The 17,028-nt window shown below is 55.0% G+C and overlaps 1 protein-coding gene across 4 annotated transcripts in view; it reads right to left on the bottom strand.

The window, feature by feature from the left end:
* Nucleotides 1-12,567, bottom strand: part of SYNDIG1 (synapse differentiation inducing 1) — a 215,223-nt gene extending 202,656 nt beyond the window's left edge. Inside the window, exon 1 of one of the 4 annotated variants that reach the window (XM_051834476.3) lies at nucleotides 12,011-12,567. The gene's annotated coding sequence lies outside the window, so the exon portion shown is untranslated. The other 3 variants (XM_008275449.5, XM_008275450.5, XM_070051445.2) reach the window with 3 other exon arrangements.
* Nucleotides 12,568-17,028: the final 4,461 nt, after the last annotated feature.

The following is a 17,028-nucleotide window of genomic DNA, read 5'->3' as shown; positions in this document are numbered from 1 at the left end:
CTATGCCTTGTGCATTGATTGGGAAATCAAACAACAGGACGCCTGGGTAGGGGGTCTTAGTTCCTGGCTTCACATGAGTTCAGCACAGGCCCAGACCTGGGAAGGAAGAAGCCTCCAAGTGGCTGCAGCCCCAGCCACCGGCATCATCCCAGGACAGGCCCAGATGACACGGGGCGGGGCCAGGCTGTCTGCACCAGGGTCCTGTTTGAATTGCTCAGCCCCAGAACCAGGAGCACACAGGGTTGGGGAGCTCAGTACGTAGCACTGCATAACTGGCATGGTAGGTGGACAGTGTGCCAGTCATGAGATCTTAGATTTAGAGCAAAAAAAAAAAAAAAAAAGAAAAAAAAGAAAGAAAGAAATAATAAAATAAACATATAGCATAAAATTTTCCATCTTCATTTTGACTTTTACAAAAGTGGCTTTCATTAGAAGTCTAATTTACAAATGTACACGGCTCTTCCAGCATCGTAAAGAAGGGTCCTCTGCAGGGGGGACACGGACGTCCTTGTGGAGCAGCCACTCCCACACCTGCTGCAGGCTGCTGGCAGGAAGATACCGCTTCCCTGTGCAGCCACTGTGCCAGGGCCGCCCAGGTCCCCACTTGCCATCCCCACGGTCACTGTCACAGGGGCCACAAAGTGACTAAAGGCCTCCAGTACACTCTGGACATGTCTGCCAGCATTCACTCAAATTCTGGTCCAAGAACTTCGCTCATGGTGTTTGCTTGGTGACTCAGAGATTCCTTACACAGCACAAATCTCTATTTAGCCACTGATCAGTGCACAGCCCAGGTACCAAGTGGACTCACGCTGCGGCACAGTCTCCCTCACAGCCCGGGTGCCCAGTGGACTCACGCTGTAGCACAGCCTCCCTCCCTGATGACAACTCAGTGCACAGCCCGGGTGCCCAGTGGACTCACGCTGCAGCACAGTCTCCCTCCCTGACCACAACTCAGTGCACAGCCCAGGTGCCCAGTGGACTCACGCTGCGGCACAGCCTCCCTCCTGGACCACAACTCAGTGCACAGCCCGGGTACCCAGTGGACTCACGCTGTAGCACAGCCTCCCTCCCGGACCACAACTCAGTGCACAGCCCGGGTGCCCAGTGGACTCACGCTATAGCACAGCCTCCCTCACAGCCCGGGTGCCCAGTGGACTCACGCTGTAGCACAGCCCCTCTCCCTGACCACAACTCAGTGCACAGCCCTGATGCCGAGTGGACTCACACTACAACACTCCAGGTCAAGGTATAGACTCAACATTGTTTCGATCAGAATTCCAGTGTCATATTGGGATTTGAGTGTTTGCAACTAGAAACATGGTATTTTTTCTCCCTTCATCCCAGGGTTTCCTTGTTCCATGATGTAAATTTTTGTAGTTTGCTTTGTACAGATCTCACACACATTTCTTGCCACAGTTATTTCTAGATATTTCACTCATCCTCTGCCTGTTCTGCAAAAGCCACTTCAGGGTTGGGGTGGGCCCGGGTGCCAAGGGCTCCCAGAGGTGGGGATACTGGGACTGAGGGAAGAATGCCAGGAAGAGGAGATGGACGAGATGGGCCTTGAAGGAAGTAACCAAGACTCTGCCCACTGGAGAGAGACAGAGATGCAAGAGAACGTGATGTGGTGGATGTGTGCGTCTATGCACGTGTGCACACTGCATGTGCCCATGTGTTCACTGTGTGTGTGTGTACACGCCCGCATGGTGGCAGGTTGGGGGTAGCAGGAGTAGCCTGGTGTTCTGGGAAGGTAGGTAAGTAGTGATGGGGCTGGCAGATGCTTGGAGACTGTCACCACAGCCTGCTCTCCTAAGCAGGTTTGTCCCATTTTGCTGGATATGAGGAGCCACTGGTGGCTTTGGAGGGGAGGGCCATGCAGGCAGATGTGTGTGCATTTTTGAAAGCTTTGTCTTCTGCTAGTCCTAGAGGTGGAGGTGAGAAGCAGGCAGCAGCACAGGGACACCTGCAGGGATGTGAGCATCCAGGTGGGAATAATGGCATAGAAGATGCAGGCAGAGGTGCCATCTACGTACATATAAGGTGGGAGCTCGGCAGGTGACAGGTCTCAGGTGTGGGTCCTAGAGGGCGTGGCAGGCACAGGATAAGTTCTCTGAGGCTGATGTCCCAGGGGCATGGGATGGCGATAGTCACGGCGCTGAGTCCTGGGGTTGGAGTCAAGAACCTGCATGAACTTACGGATGGCCCCTGACTCAGGAGGATTGCCCTTGCAGTCTTTTGACTTTTCAATGGTACTCGAGTGAGAAGGATTCAGCAGGAGCCATACTTGGACTTCTGAATTGGGCCTTTTCCCAGGTCGGTGCTATATGGTCTGATCCTGGCTGGGTATGCTGGGCTGCTGCTGTCTCAGCAGCTCCCAGGCAGCCTTATGGTGCTGTGTGGCTCAGCTGTGGTGTGCAGCAGGCCAGTAGGACCCAACGCAATTTCCACTCCCCGCAATCATAGCTCATGACAGTCTACCAGGACATAACCCCCTTGTATGTCAAGAAGTATTAAGCCACCACCTATGGCGAGGGCATGGCACAGCTCAGAGAGAGAACGTGCGGGCCACCCACTCGGCATGCAGGTGTGCTCAGCAGAAGCAGAAGGGTCAGGAACAAGGAGACCAGGAGTAGGGACACACATATTCAGATGGCCATGCCCCCGAAATATTCCCCAGAGCTAATCCAGACGGAGGAGGAGGTCTCTCTCTGGGCTTCAGGTCCCCCAGAAACAATGGGGTCACCACTGTTCTCACTCCCTAAGAAGGCACTGACGGGGGAAAGAGAGGTGTATGCAGCAGGCAGGGATTGACCCACCAGACTGCATTTCTGAGATCTCCAAGGCTCTGAACCCCAGTTCCAGGCAGAGCAGTTTTCCTGGCAGTGTCTTGGGAGAAAGATGGGAACGCGGTGCCTTGTCCTGCTGTCCTATTGCATTTGTGCTTTTTAAATGTCAGAGGACGGTGGCATTTAGAGGGGACAGTGCCAGCATGTCTGGTGGGACACCTCTGCTCTCCTGGGAGGCCTGGGAGCAGGATTCCGGGACGGACCCGCAGTGCAGATCCCCTCACCTCCGTGCTGGGAACTCCATCCTCCAAGGAAACCATGGAGAAGCAGAGAGAGAGAAGTGACCTGATCACAGGACTTCATAATAAAATGGAGCTGTCTGCATCCATTTATCCAACTCTTACAGGGGCTGTGAAGCCGTCCTCTGCATTAAGCAAGGTTCTAGCCGTGCCAAGAAAACTGGGCAACTGATGCTAGGGAGGAGGCGGGGCACAAACTTCAGAGACAAACAGCAGGACAGCAGCCAGAAAGACATGGGTTCCTGCACTGTGTGCAGCTCCTCCACTGTCAAAGCCAGGTCTGAGGGAACAGCAGGGCGGGCCAACCCTCTGCGCATCGTGGTCGCACGCAGGGTACAACAGGGACATCCAGAGTTTGTTGGGGAGTCGGGTGGAAGAGCAGACACTCCCACCCCTCCGTTGTCTTGATCTTTCTTCTCTTTCCCCTCTTGCTGCTGCATTCTGGGCCAGGCAGGAGATACTGATGCAGTAAGGCCCAAAGCTTCTGCTGGTTTCCCTGAACTGCCTCTGTGACAAGACACAAACAAGCCACGCGGGCTAGCGGGCTCCCATCTAGCCGCTCAGCTCTGCACTGACTTCCGCCCTTCCAATTCATGAACTCAGCTCTGCTTCCCCTGAAGGGGGACGCCGGCTGCTCTCCATGCATCCACCCGGGAAAGGATGGAAAGGCGAGGGCTCCACTCGGAGAGGGAAGACCCTGTCCAGCCTATGAGTCAAATCAAGCTCGCCAAGGTCACAGCTGAGTCCTGGATCCAACTGGGTCAGAAACACACAGAGTCTGGAGTATCCACCACCACACAGACGCACCTGCGGTTGGGGTTCATGGTCCCACCTTGGATTCCACCAAGTACTTGGAGCACTTGACCTGACTGTCTTCACCATACCTCCTCGGGCACAGGAGCCGAGATACATCGAGTGCTCTCACCATGTGCCCCAACAAGGCTCACAGCCCCCTGCTTGCACCTGCAGCAGCACCTGAATGTTTGAAAAATGGCCCAGCTCTGGCAAAGACAAAGTGTGCAGGAGGCTGGGCCCTGCTGACAAGATGGAGAGAAGCACAGCCAACCTGGTGCCCTGGGAGACCTATGTGCCTGGCCCTGCAGGTGTGCAAGGTCCAGCCGGGAGAGCTGGGCCTGGGAGTTGGGGTGGGCAGGCACTGAGTGCCTGAAGCTTGTTTCTCCTGGGAAGATGCTGGACAAAGCAGCAGCTGGACTTCTAGCCATGGAAAAGCAAACAGCACTGCTCTGCAAACTTCCAGTCCACAAATGTTATCTCTATGGTTGGAGAATAGACTGTGACATTCCAAACTACGTCCCCAGCCGCCTTCACCCAGCCTCATACTATATCCATCATGGGAACATTCTGACTAGCCACGGTGCCCACGAATACCAAGGCAAAGGCATGGGGATGGCCGGAGCACAGGGACACAGCTGGGTAACGAGCCCCTTCCTCTGAGCAGCACCTTCCTCTGGTTCTTCCAGCCAAGCTTTAAAGTAAAGCACGGTGGGGCTGGCACTGTGGCATAGCAGGTAAAGCTGCCGCCTGCAGTGCCAGCATCCCACATGTGCACTGGTTCAAGTCCCAGCTGCTCCACTTCCGATTCAGCTCCCTGCTAATGCACCTGGGAAAGCAGTGGAAGATGGGCCCAAGTCCTCAGGCCCCTGCACCCACATGGGAGACCAAGAAGAAGCTCTTGGCTCCTGGTTTTGGATTGGCCCAGCTCTGGTCATTGTGACCATTTGAGGAGTGAACCGGCAGATGGAAAACACCTCTCTCTCTGCCTCTGCCTCTCTGTAACTCTGTCTTTCAAATAAAAAGAAATAAATCTTTACAAAAAGAGAGAAACACAGTAAGAAGGAAATGCACAGACTAAACAACAAAGCAGATGATTTGTCTTTACAGGGAAAAAAAACTGAGCTTTTAACAGAAATGCATCTCAGTGAGGGAATTTAGAGACCGGGCTCGTATCAGAGCAGTGAAAGGGCTGGACCATATCTCTGGGTTTAGCATGCACCAGAAAAACTATAAAACAGAGGGCACATTCATGCATCAACTCCTCCTTCTTGGTTCAGGAACAGCTGGTCCCCAGGGGTATTGTGAGGGACGGGAGAGTGACGGTCGGATGGTTGACAGGCAAGGCATGAGGCACAGGCTTTGAGAGTGACGGTCAGATGATGACAGGCAATGGCTGTGGCACAGGTTTTCAAAGCTGGGCGAGGGCTGGTGCCAGGGCCCTTCTGTGCTCCTCCTGCACACAGGGCGGGGTGGCCATAGGAGCCCTGGCTCAGATGCTCAGCTCTCCTTCCGTGTCAACCCAAGAGCATCAGAGCTGCCAGGCCCAGGCCAGACCCTGTGCTCAGATGCTGTCTACAAACAGCAGGCACCATCTGCCTGCTGCATCTGTAACTCCCTTGGCCTTACCAGTGCTGCCCTTTCCCCCACAGTGAACCCAGTGGGTAGGGACACACCTCCTGCCAAGGACGCATGCCACGGTGATGGGCTAGGATTAAGTCACAAATTTCAGGGATGAAGACTGACCAGAAACACAGTCAGGCTTTCTCAAGGTGCTTTTACACACTGCAAGTCATCAACAGTGGAGCTGGTTCCAACCATTCCAGGATGAGTTAGGAGTCCCTGGGATCCACACTGAGGCTCCCAATCCCATCCCAAGATATAATCCCATTACAGTCCTCAGAGGGAAACCCTCCTACGTCAAACCTGCTTCAGCTAACAGTCTGTGAAGACCAAGATCATGGGAATGAGTTGCGAAGTGCACCCTGGGCACAGGCATTAGGGGCTGTGGTGCAGATGCCCATGCCCCATAGCAGCAAGCTGGTGTTCCAGGGGCCTGGGTTATTTCTTATTCATGTGCATTCAGGGAGGTAGCAGGCATACAGCAGGCACTGGCTCAGTACTTGGATCCCTGCCACCCACGTGGGAGACCTGGACTGAGTTCCAAACTCCTGGCTTCAGTCTGGTTGAGCCTGGCTTTTGTGAACATTTGGGAAGTGAACCAGTAGGTGGGAGATTCTCTCTCTCTCTCTCTCTCTCTCTCTCTCCTCTCTCAAACTAAAATAAATCTTTAAAAGCATACTGCAGTTAGCCCTAGAAGTACTTAGGACCTAAACCCAATAGTTCAGGCTAAACACTGATTTGAGCTTGAAGAACAAAACTCCTATGCAAATTCCTCCTATGCTAATAAGCAAGCAAAGTTGTGTTCTGACTTGTGCATTGGGAAGCAGCCTCTGCTTCTGTTACTCTCTCTCCATGTGCACGGGGTTTCTCAGGGAGGTCATTCTTGGTGCGGGAGCTCCCCTGTTCATGTCGCTCAGCATCTCCTCTAACTTTATTGTAGGCAGTTTAGCAGGTTATCTGTCATAAGATAGTTTGCCATGATTGGCAGACTGTGCTCTAAGCCACGAGATGCACACCAACCATCATGCAGTATCAGGGGCGGCTGGTGGTCAGCTGGTCATTTGGTTGAAAATATTTCCTTTCAGGAAAGTGTCCTAATGTGACACAACACAGCTCAGTGTCACAAAGGTGGGGATGCTGGGAGACCGGCGCCGTGGCTCACTTGGTTAATCCTCTGCCTGCGGCGCCGGCATCCCATATGGGCGCTGGGCTCTAGTCACGATTGCTCCTCTTCCAGTCCAGCTCTCTGCTGTGGCCCAGGAGTGCAGTGGAGGATGGCCCAAGTGCTTGGGCCCCTGCACCTGCATGGGAGACCAGGAGGAGGCACCTGGCTCCTGGCTTTGGATTAGTGCAGCACTGGCCATGGCGGCCATTTGGGGAGTGAATCAGTGTAAGGAAGACCTTTCTCTCTGTCTCTCTCTCTCACTGTCTACAACTCTACCTGTCAAATTAAAAAAAAAAAAAAAAAGATAGGGATGCCATTGCTCATACACTCTCTGTCCCTGTTCCCTGTAAATGTGTGGCAAGCCTGACTGCTTCCATGACTCTCGAATGCACACATGTATGTGTCCTTAGGCCCCGTGGCTATGTGTCTATACCGCCCCTGTTCTGGCTCCTGCCATGAGAAGTTGTAGCAGCAGCTTAAGGGGCAGGCATGGAGGCAGCACTGTGGCACAGCAGGTTAAGCTGCCACAGGCAACACGGGCATCCGATAGGGGAACCAGTGTGAATCCCGGCTGCTCCACTTCCAATCAAGCTCCCCGCTAATGGCCTGGGAAGGCAGCAGAAGATGGCCCAAGGGCTTGGGCCCTGACACCTACAGACATGGATGAAGCTCCTGGCCTTGGCCTGGCCACTGCAGCCATCTGGGGAGTGAACCAGCAGATAGAAGATCTCTTCCTCTCTGTGTCTCTCCCTCTCTGTGAGTCTCTCCTTCAAATAAGTAAACACATCTTTAAAAGAACACAAAAGATGTGAGCTCCTTTTGTTTTCTCAAACACCGAGTGAATGCGCTCAGTCCAACACTCAAGTATCCTCAGCTGAGACTCTCCGCGGTGTAATGAGGGGGTGACACCATTAACATTTGGTTTTTCCCATTCTAGAAAGAATGTTGCTGACAGAGACAGCATCTCACAAAAGTGATTCGCCTGAGCTCAGTCACCAGCAGACAGCAGAGCGGGAGCTGACACCCAAGTCTTCTCACAGGCACTCCAGAAATTACCATGGGGGTGGGGTGGCCCCCAGGCAGCAGACCACCTGCAAGCAGGTCCCCTACTCAGTCTTCTTCCACCCCAGCTGAAACCTGGGGCAGAAGCAGAGCACTGACGCCCCAGGAGGAAATAAAACACTTCTCTCCAAAGCCGATGTTGACAAACTCTCAGAAACAGTATGACATTTGAAACTTGCAGAGAACCTGGAACACTCTGGGTTCTTAAAACCACCTGCTGCTATCTTCACTATTCCAGCTACGCATGGTAAGTACACTGGGTGGACACCTGGGCAGCCCACCTTCAACGTGCTGGGTGCTGTTTGCTTTCTGACTCCTGGGCATGGCGTCCTCAGCATTATGACGCCAGGGACAACAGCCACAGCCACAAAACAGCTCATGTCGGCACATCCCACTGGGCAGTTGTGTGTGACTTCCGTTTGAGGCCATGGGCTGCCTGCCACTCATTCACAGCCTACGTTGTTGCTGAGGCTGACACGTGTACTAGTAAACAGTCAGTCCCTCCCACCCCAACCCATTCCACCAGAGGATTTAGTGGTTTGTTATCTGGAATACAAAACTGCTCACCTACAAGATGGCTATTTGCAGGCCTGCGCCGCGGCTCAATAGGCTAATCCTCTGCCTTGCGGCGCCGGCACACCGGGTTCTAGTCCCGGTCGGGGCACCGGATTCTGTCCTGGTTGCCCCTCTTCCAGGCTAGCTCTCTGCTGTGGCCAGGGAGTGCAGTGGAGGATGGCCCAAGTGCTTGGGCCCTGCACCCCATGGGAGACCAGGAGAAGCACCTGGCTCCTGCCATCGGATCAGCGCAGTGCGCCGGCCGCAGTGGCCATTGGAGGGTGAACCAACGGCAAAGGAAGACCTTTCTCTCAGTCTCTCTCTCTCACTATCCACTCTGCCTGTCAAAAAAAAAAAAAAAAAAAAAAAAAGAAGAAGAAGAAAGATGGCTATTTGCCTTATATCAGGTCAACTAAGGTTGCCTTTTCTTCTAAAGATTTTTTTTATTTATTTATTTATCTGGGAGGCAGAGTTACAGAAGAGACAGAGAGAAAGCTCTTCCATCCACTGGATCACTCCTCAAATAGCCCCAAAGGCTGGAGCTGAACCAATCCAAAGCCAGGAGGCTCCCACATGGGTACAGGGGCCCAAGCATTTGGGTCATCTTCCACTGCTTTCCAGGGACATTAGCAGGAAGCTGGATGGGAAGTGGAGCAGCTGGGACTCAAACTGGCCCCCATATGGGATGCTGGGGTCACAGGAAGAGGCTTAGCCTACTAAGCCACAGCGCCAGCCTCCTAGGGTGCCTTTATATAGTGTACCTTATGAAAGTATTCAATGTCTGACTGACTCCTCCAAGAACATGGACCCTCACTGATAGTTTCCAGGCTGAGCTTTCCTGTGAAGGGCCATGCAAAGGTGTACGGTGTGGGGGGCTGTGCCAGGGAGGACAGGCTCTCTCACTGACACCCATGCCCTCTTCCCTGGGCGTGCTAAGCTCCCAGTGAGCAGAAGTCCCAAGTGGCCTCCCACCCAGCACGGCCCAGCTTGGAGGGCCCCACACGTGTGACCCGTTTGACAATCTAGCCTTTCCTTATTAATAGATGACACATTCAGTTCTCTCCCTGAACCTCAGAATAGCACCAACTAGTGTCTCAGCTAGAAAACTTACATAAGAAAATATCTCCTTATCCTCTTATAATAGCAATCCCTCCCTGGAAAATAGGAGTTCAAGGTAATGAGAAAGATGAGTCAAGTCCAGGGCAGAACTTCTGTGTCAATGCTAAATGTGGAAGAAATTAATTGCTTATTATGCATGAATTGAGTTTTAACATTTCTTTAGCAAAAAGAATAAAAAAAGTTATTTTGCCTCTCCTGGTTCAACTAGAATGTTGTTCATGCCCTGTACATCAACTGAAAGAAGCTAAATCCATTGCTTTAACATGTCTTCTTGTGGGCCGGCATTGTAGCCCCGCAGGTGCCAGTTCCAGTCCCAGCTGCTCCGCTTCCAATCCAGCTCCCTGCTAATGTGCCTGGGAAAAGCGGTGGAAGATGGCCCAAGTGCTTAGGCCCCTGCACCCATGTGGGAGACCTGGGTGAAGCTCCTGGCTCTTGGCTTGCACCTGGACCAGCCCTGGCCATCATGGCCATCTGGGGGAGTGAACAAGAGGACGGAAGATCTCTGTCTCTGTAACTCTTTCAAAATAAATAAATAAATCTTAGGGAAAAAAAAAAAAAAACTCAAAAAGACTTTTGCTCCTGATCTTAAATTCCCTCCTGCTCTCCAAAGCCACAAAGAATGTTAGCAACTTTTCTTTTTCTACCTTAAAATCAAACTGGGGTGGAGCCTGATTTTATCTTAACTTCATCTGCCTTCTAATACGCTCATTAAAAACAGTCATTTCTCATGGGCAGGTGTTGGAAAGACATTTAGATGTGAGCAAGCAAGGGCGGCTCCTGACTGCTTAATGGCCGAAATGACTGGGGGAGGGGGCACGCACCAAGCTTTATTTGTGTGGACTACTGAAATTTGCCAGGATCCAAAAGTTTAAAAACAGGTTCCCCCGTTGTCTCCTTAATGTCACAAGGCCCTCTGCCTTACACAGTCAGGTTTCACGCTGGAGGTGGGGGGTAGGACTGGACCAGGCTTTGAAGGGTTGCAAACCCAGCAGGGCTCCTGGCAAAGGGGAGGATGCTGGAGGAGCAGGGACCCCAGGGCGGAGGGAGGGGGATCCCGAGCTGCCGGAGGACGCCTCTCAGCTCATCCACAGGCCCTGCACCTGTGGTCTGGATCTCCAAAACAGCGGCCAACACGCTTACTAGGCGCGGCGGCAAGCAACTCAGCTGCCAATTTGGCTCCAGCCCTCTGGCCATAACCGACCTTGGGGACTTCTGTTCGCCAGGGCTGCTGAGATCTAGACGCCTCTTGAACGCCACTTCCCACGGCGACGGCCGCAGTACAACAAGGAAAAGTTGGCTGGCTCTGAGGCTTGTGGCCAGGCCGCTGCCCACAGGCTGCAGGTCTGCACAACGCCACCGCCTCCCGCTCTGGGCTCAGACCAAGCCTGCCGACCCCGCAGGAGGGGGACGGGCAGATACGCGGACACACGCGCGCGCGCGAGTCCCACACTGTCCACTTCTACCGGCTAGTGCCCAGCCTCGGGGTCCCCCAATCTGCCCAGCCCTGGGCCAGCGTCTGCTGCACTGAACGTGGGGACGTGGCCAGGGAAGGCGCAGGCTTTAGTCCCGGCCAGGAGCGCAGCGCATCTGACGCCGCAGGAGGGCTGCGCGCACCTTAAGTCTTGGTGCCAAGCGCCCGAGAGTCTCATGCCAGGGAACCCCCAGGTGAGCGAAGGCTCCCAGAACGCCCCTTCCTCCTGTTCTTCAGAGAAGCCGAGACACTCCCCTCCCTCCCCCCAGCAGGCACTCTAAAGCTGGGCAGCACGCACCCACAGAGCAGGGGTCTTAACAGAGAGCGCACGCAGACCCAAGCCCCTGCCTAAGAAAAGTGCCCAACTCCGCCGGTGACCCAATCCTCTCAATCTCTCTGCTGCTTCCACAGCGCACACGAAGAGGCAGAAATCACACCCCGCGAAAGCGAAACCCCAAAGCGCATCCATGTGCTGGCTCCCATTTAAGGCACCGGAGCTGGCGGTCCCGGGGCTGCAGGCTGGAGCGGCTGCCAGGGCACCGACAGCCCGCGAAAGCCGCCGTAGCCCGGCTGGGAGTCCTCATCCCGAGCGCGCTCGCACCCTCGCCTTCCTTTTCCCTTTGCCTGGGCGAATCTAAGTCCGCTTCGCTCCTGGGTCCCCAGCTCCGCGGCCGCCCCGCTCACCAGCCCTAGCTGGTCTCCGCTGGGTCTCCTGAACCCGCTCGCCGCGCGCCCCCTTGGCTCCGGGCACCCAGACACCACTGAGCTCCCGGGTCTCGGGTTCGCCAGCTCCCTGCGACTTCGCACGGCGGCCCCGCCGCGTCCCCGGAGCGCCCGGGGTGGCGAGGCGCCAGGGTGCAGCCTGGGCGGCAGGCAGCCGGCCCGTGCCCCCGCATCTTCCTGGCCAGCTCCTCTCTGCCCTTCTGCCCAGCGACCCCGCGCCTACAGGTCCCGCTGCCTAGACCACCGCGACTTACCGAGGGTGCCACGCCGCCGCCGGGTCTGCGCGCTCCGAGGCGGAGCCAGGACGCCAGCCCGCGCCGGGGGCCGCCCCCTGCGCCCGCTGTCAACGACACCCCGCCTCGCAACCTCCGGACCCTCCGTCCACCGCACGGCCGGGGGGCTCGGGACTTACCTCCGGGACAAGGTGACCCGGCTGGTGCGCCCCAGTGGCCGTCCTCTCGCGCGTCTCCGGGGCGAGCAAGCGTGCGGGGCTCGGGGCGGTGCGGCGCCCGCCTCTGCTGCTTGGCTCCGCGGCTCTCCTCCTCTGCCCTCCCCTCGCCTCCGCTCCGCTCCGCTCTGCACGGCGCCACTGCCGGCCGGGAGATCGCCGCCAGCGCCCGCGGCTGCCCCGCGCGTACCAGAGCGCCAAGCGCGGGGCAGCGGGGGTAGCCGGGGCGGCAGCGCGGAGCCCCGAGTGGCGGCTGCGCCCGGGTGTAGCCGGCACCTCTCGGCTCCGCGGGAAAGGGAAGGGCGTGTGGTGGCTCTCGAGGTCGGCAAGCGCCTGGCCCGCGGGCTGGGCGAGGGGCATCCGGGAGCGCGCGGCTCCGCTCGCCGAGCCCGGCGACGCGCGTGCGGGAGGCGGTGGCCGTGGGGCCTCCCGGGAGGGCGGCAGCGAGGAGGAGGAAGAGGGAGCGGCCCCGCGAGAGGGTGGTGGCCGCCGCCAACTTTGCCCCAAGCCAGCGGGGCCGGTGGCCTGGGGCGGAGTCTGGAACCGCAAGGGCGACAGCGACGGGGGGGCGGGGAGAGAAGGGGACACCCGCTGGGGACCGGGAGGACAAGAATTTGCAGCCCGACTCTGGGAAGCGCTGGCTCCCCCCGGTCCTAGAGGCCTCCCCAGACTCCGGTTAGGATTGGAGATTCCTAGGGACCCACTGTATAGGTCGGGCGAGCGCGCAGGTCCTGGCCAGCGAAGCCCAGGGGGCGAAAGCGGACGAGAGAATCAGACCCCGAGAGTCCCTCGCGCCCCTAGCAGCCTCTGCGCGCAGCTGGGACGGGAAGGAAGACAGGGCGGCGGAGGGTTCCGCTGGACGCGCGGACCAAGGGGCGAGGGTCCCTCTTTCCGGGAGGATGGGGGCAGTGCTGTTTTCGTCTTAGATCCCGTAGGGAATGAACTATGGCCAATGCGTCAGAAGGAGGATCAAAAGTTTCCAGAAACGTCTGTGTGAGCCTCAGGCAGAGCCCCCGTCGGACACCTTGGTTCCCGCACTCTAGGGCAAGGTGGGCCACGCCCCATGGACCTGATCCCTGCTTCCCGAAGAGCACTCCCACCAGCCCTGGAAACCTGCCCTTTGCCCCCTGAGGTGGTGCTGCCGGCTCCTAGGCCCCTCCCCGGGCCTCTTCCGGGGCGTGGTTTACACTGGGCTGGGGTTGGAGGTGATGCTGGAAGCTGGAAGGCGGAAGCCCCTCCCCACTCCCCTTTACAAGACTTCTAAGGGACCTTGCCCCAGCTCTGAGAGGAGGCAGCAGCAGGAGCAGGTCCAGGGGACCCCCCGTCCTCGTCTCCATCTCTGTAGCCTCACTGGGCACCACTGGGGGTCTTTAGATCTCCCGGGAGTCCTGAGGCTTGGGGTCTGGAACCTTCAGAAAAGCACACTGTTGGCTGATCCCACCTGGCAGAGCTGCTGACGCGGGACAGAAGGGCAGCCTTATCCCAGCGAAGCCTGCGCCCAGGTCCTTCCCAAAACCCAGTGTTCCAATCAACCAGCCACGCGGCTGGCCTACAGGCTTAGATCCCTTGGAGGGGGCGAGAAGTCTGCATTCCCGTGGGCAGCCACTGGCAGTCGCCCCTTTTTGTTTACACTTAAACATATGAATGGAGGGTTCCCCTTTTTGTTTACACTTAAACATATGAATGGAGACTTCCCCGCACAGACAATTAGGCTAAGGAGATTCCAGGAAGAGACAGGAAGAACCTTATTTCACTGCTAAACTTCTCACAAGAGATGATGTAGGTAATCAGTCACACCTCTGTTAAGAGGAAGAACCTTATCGGGAACTCTTTAGTCTTTTTGATATGTAAATCTTTTTGCCCAGGAGGCTGTCTGCCTGGTGCAGCCAGGGCTCTCTTCTGCCTCTGGGCACCCTGTCAGTGAGTTTCAAGTTGGACTGTCTGTGATAGCGCGCAGGTGCAGCAGCAAAGGTAAGGGCACACGCGCAATCCCTTTCAAACGCCAGGCTGCAGAAGGTGAAGACAGAAAATGCCATTGCAGCTGCCACCTGCATTGGTGGTCTTGTGGACGTGGAATGCGTGCTTGGACCATGTCCAGCTGGAGGCTTTGGAACTTAGGGCCACGCTCTTTCCAGGTGAGGCGTGGGGTTGCATTTCCTACAACTTTCTGAGGCTTCATTCTCTGAAGCTGCCTCACCCCATGTAGCATTTCAACATTCTCATCTATTGTGTGGTGCAATGGATGTGTGATTCCTCTCTCCCAGTTAAAGGATGGGCTGTCAGTACGTGGTAGACTTGTACAACCATCTCCTTGGGCACAGCTCACTGACTGAATAAATACCTACTGGAGAGTTAATGATTATTTTTTTAAAAAGCCATAATGGACTGTGACTTAAAAAAGGTAGTTGCTGGGCTGGGTGTTTAGCCTAGCAGTTAAGAAGCACCTGGGTTCAATACCCGGCTCTGGCTCCTGACTCCAGCTACCTGCTAATGCAGACCCTGGGAGGCAGCAGCCTTGGCTCAAGTATTTGGGTTACTGCCACTCACATGGAAACCTGAATTGAATTTCCAGCTCCCAACTTTGGTTTCAGACTTGCATTTGGGGAGCTAACCAGTCCGGTAGATGGAGGATCTCTCTCTCTGTCTCTCTGTCTCTGTCTCTCCCCCTCCCTCTCCCTCTCCTTCACTCTCATTTTCACTCTCACTCTCTTTTAAATAAATGAATAAATAGGTAAATAAAAAAAACAGACATCTACTGAAGAAAAGATTTAGTTTGAAAGAAAGAAAAGTTCACCATGGAGTTTAAAAATGCTTTATGCTTATTTCTCCTGTGCTACTACCTTAGCTTCAAAAACCCCAGATGTCTGTCTCCTTAACATACTGCTTCACACACATGCACACACCTCAGTGCTTCTGCAAACTAAACGGCCCTGACACTGCCTTACAAAAGAAGCTCCCAGGGCCTGGGATCCTGAGTGAAGTCAGGATCTCCAGAGCAGATGTGGCAGCTCAGGGAAGGGACTCTGGGCTCCTGGGCTCCAAGGTGATCCAGAATGGTGCTGCACATGTGGGGCCGTCCCTCACGTGAGGCTCCCGAGCACTTGCTTGGTGGGCTGTTGTAACCATCATGCTGTGACACAACATGAAAATGAAGGCTTGCAAGAGAGCCAGGGAGGAACTGTCCCATAGCAAGCGGTGGCAGGATGTGGTAGAAACTGCCAGATCTCTTGGAAATTGGGTAACTTCTCTGCTAGGCTTAAGTGTCTCAGGAGAGATTACAGGCACCCAGAGCTGGGAGAGGGCACGGGGGTTGAGTCCCGGGCTCTGAGCTGTCACTCAGCCAGAGCATACGCTGTCAAGCCTTGGGCCAACAGCCAGAAGGAGCCTCCATGCCCAGAGGTGGGAGATTCGATGAGTTTCTCAAACAGGAAGTATTCCCCCATCATGTCTTGAATGAAACAGCTTTAGCCTGGTGGGTGGGCAGGGGTGGGGGTGGGGGAAGTGTTCAAAATCCCCCAGGATGGGGTGTCTAGGGTTTGGGGGTGAGCAGCACCTGCTTGCTTCACAGATGTAAAGGCTCAGCCTCCAGTGCTGACCGCCACACAAAAGACAAAGAAATCATACATACTGTTTTAAAGGCTTCTTTTGCATCTCCTCCACCGCAAATTTATTAAATTATTTGTCTTGATGGCATCCAAGAGCTGCAAACCACACTGCCTTATTCAAGTTGCATCTCATTTTGTCGTAGAAGGGGAGCTAGATGGTCCTTTATACTTCAGTACTTCAGTGGAGACCTCCTAGAGGAGGCTCCGGTGGGGGCGGGGACATGAATTACTATCAAAAAATAAAGGGGATGGGGCCAGCGTTACCGCTCAGCGGGGTTACGCCTTTGCCTGTGGACACCAGCATCTCATATCGGAGAACCAGTTCAAGTCCCGCCTGTTCCATTTCCAATCCAGCTCCCTGCTAATACACCTGGGAAAGCAGCAGAAGATGGCTCAAGTGTTTGGGTCCCTGCCACCCACATGGGAGACCTGGTTGGAGTTCCAGGCTCCTGGCTTTGGCCTGGCTCAGCCCCCCAAATTGCAGCCATTTGGGAAGTGAAGCAGCAGATGGAAGATCCCTGTATCTCTGTCTTTCCAATTCTGTCATTCTGCCTTTCAAGTAAATGAATACATATTTTAAAAAAAGAAAAGAAAGGGGAAAAGATTAAAAACCTAGAAAACGTTTGACACATTTTTGATGTGAAAATTTAGAACTAGCTGGGGCTGGCACTGTGGCATACCTGGTAAAGCTGCTGCCTGCAGTGCTGGCATCCCATATGGGTGCCAGTTCAAGTCCCGCCTGCTCCACTTCCAATCCAGCTCTCTGCTGTGGCCTGGGAAAGCAGTAGAAGATGGCCCAAGTCCTTGGGTCCCTGCACCAGTGTGAGAGACTCCTGACTTCAGATCAGTGCAGCTCCAGCTGTTGTGGCCATTTGGGGAGTGAACCAGTGCATGGAAAACCTCTCTCTTTTTCTGTCTCCCTCTCTGCCTTCACCTTTGACTCTCTGTAACTCTGCCTTTCAAAAAATAAATAAATCCTTAAAAAAAAAAAGAAAGAGAAAGTTCAGAACTGGAAAAATGATGCAAAAGATCATCAGGAGGTCAGAGTCACTGTGACCTTGATAATCTCCCAGGCTGTGGACATCAGCATCTCATATCAGAGAACCAGTTCAAGTCCCAGCTGCTCCACTTCCAATCCAGCTCCCTGCTAATGCACCTGGGAAAGCAGCAGAAGATGGCTCAAGTGTTTGGGTCCCTGCCACCCACATGGGAGACCTGGATGGGAGACCTATGAGGTCCCAGGCAGGAGGCAGTTCCACCAGGCTGAGCAGAGAAGCCACCAGCTCCAGACCCTGTCTACTGACTATAGTCTTACCTCTGCATCTGCCACTTCTCCTTGGCGGGAAGAGAGAATCCTACCATGTCTTAAACAGCTTC

This window comes from Oryctolagus cuniculus, chromosome 11 (assembly GCF_051225735.1).
Source record: "Oryctolagus cuniculus isolate XC-2025 breed Fujian yellow rabbit chromosome 11, ASM5122573v1, whole genome shotgun sequence".
NCBI classification, from domain to species: Eukaryota; Metazoa; Chordata; class Mammalia; order Lagomorpha; family Leporidae; genus Oryctolagus; species Oryctolagus cuniculus.
Note: the sequence above shows the minus strand (reverse complement) of the source record. Positions and strands in the feature narration are given on the sequence as shown.